Raw genomic sequence first — 1889 nt, 5'->3', positions numbered from 1 at the left:
ATAATGATGAGAAAACTTCCTTTCTCTGTTCAGTTCCATTAACCAAACAAGTTTGTTTTTAATTGTAACAACAGATTACATCTGGTTGTTTCATTTCTCCTGACACAATTGTAAGGTACTAACATTGTTATTCTTAGCAATACCATAGATATCCTTGCCTCTTGCATTTCAAAATTCCATTTAGTGTTCATAGACTGATTATTTAGGACACTGATGCAGGAGAGTGTGATGCCTATGAGCAACGGATTCCAACAATTCTCCTAAAAGCCCTGTTTATGTTTTTTTGGTGATGACCACAGATACTAGACTTAAGAAAAACCTTCTTTAAAAATATGGAGGGTCTGTTTTCTATTCATGTTAAATTTTCTGCTTGAAGATATCTTTAATCCATTTGAACTAATTAGACAGTAATGACTGTATTTCTAGAAGGAAATCCTTTTTGATGTTGACCACACCATTTCCTTTCACACAGTGTCACCGGGTGACATCAAGGGTACGTGTTCATCATAGCTGGGAGTACAAGAGGAGTGAGAAGAACATTCCCATTTACACAAGGCATGCCTCTATTTCTTCTGAAAGGATTCAACAGAGACAGAGTAGAACAAAGCACCAGTGGGACAGAAAATAAGATATAGATTGAAAGTACCTGGTTGCATTGTGGAACAGTGGTCTGAAAAAGCATTTGGAGACATGTGCAGCCACTGCTGTGTGAGTGCCAGGCAGGGACATTAGAAATTACTGTGCACCCATAGACTATGTTCACCTTGATGGGTACACAGGCCAATCGGGCCAGACCCATGTGCTCACAGTAGGTGTAAGGCATAAGGCGATGCCCACAGAAGGGCAGTTGCAGAATGAGAAGCACAAATGGGGTCACAAGTATTAAATTTCTTCCAACAACCACAGAGATCAGGATGCTGATGGTTTTACTTGTGAGGATGATTGTATACTGGAGAGGCTTGAAGATGGCAGCAAAGCAGTCATAAGCCGTAAGCACCAATAAAATGGTCTCCATGCCTGTGAACATGTGGATAAAGAACATCTGAGCAAGCCAGCCCCCAAAGCCACTCACTTGAAGACTGAGGAGATGCCCAGCATTTTGGGGATGGTGGATGTGGATAGGCCCAGATAAGTCAGTGAAAACATGGCCAGGAAATAGAACAAGGGCTGATGGAGCCTGCATTCAGTCTTAATCATAAAGAGAATGGTGATGTTCCCCGTGAGGGATGTGAGGTACACAACGCAGAATGGTATAGCAGTCCAGGTATGCACAGTCTGCAGTCCTGGTATTCGCAGCAAGATAAAGAAGGGTGGATGGAACTGAATATAATTGATGTAAGGCATTCTCCTAGCAAATGTTAGTGAATTTCTTTTGAGTAATTCTCTTTTAATCAGTGACAAGGTTGCTCTTGGTTTCCTGTCCCCCATGTGATTCATTTCTCCAATTTCATCCAAATTCATTTTCTCAAATCAAGGCCAACTCTATTTGGACTCTTCTTAATAAACAAAGATGTTTATGTCCAAGTATTTGTTTTGCTTTGCTTTGTTTTTGAGACAAGTTCCCTTTATGTAGCTCAGGTTGGCCTTGAATTCCCTGTGTAGCCCAGACTGGCCTCAAACTTGCATGTGTGACCATGCCTAGCTCTTTCTCTTTTGTGCCAGATTGTCAAAGTAAAGGAGATACACTCACATTGGCTGTCAGAGCTCAGACCTGGCAAAAAACTGGAGGTCAATGAAGAATCATAGAATGGGAATTTGGGTCAAAACCAAAGCATGTATCCCATTCTTTGAACCAGACACTAACAAGAAAATAGGTTGAGCCTTAAAGTCCATTTTCCTATTCTACCAGTACTATAGAGGGAATGCTACAATTCACAGACCTCATAACT

The 1889-nt window shown here is 41.0% G+C and overlaps 1 pseudogene; it reads right to left on the bottom strand.

Annotated features, from left to right (window-relative positions):
• Positions 1-487: 487 nt before the first annotated feature.
• On the bottom strand, positions 488-1344 carry LOC106026565 (olfactory receptor 52E4-like; annotated as a pseudogene).
• Between the last annotated feature and the right edge of the window lie 545 nt (positions 1345-1889).

This window comes from Cavia porcellus, unplaced genomic scaffold (genome assembly GCF_034190915.1).
Source record: "Cavia porcellus strain 051 isolate PalLab524CR breed Dunkin Hartley unplaced genomic scaffold, mCavPor4.1 scaffold_9, whole genome shotgun sequence".
NCBI lineage: Eukaryota > Metazoa > Chordata > Mammalia > Rodentia > Caviidae > Cavia > Cavia porcellus.
This window is presented reverse-complemented; position numbering and strand designations above follow the sequence as displayed.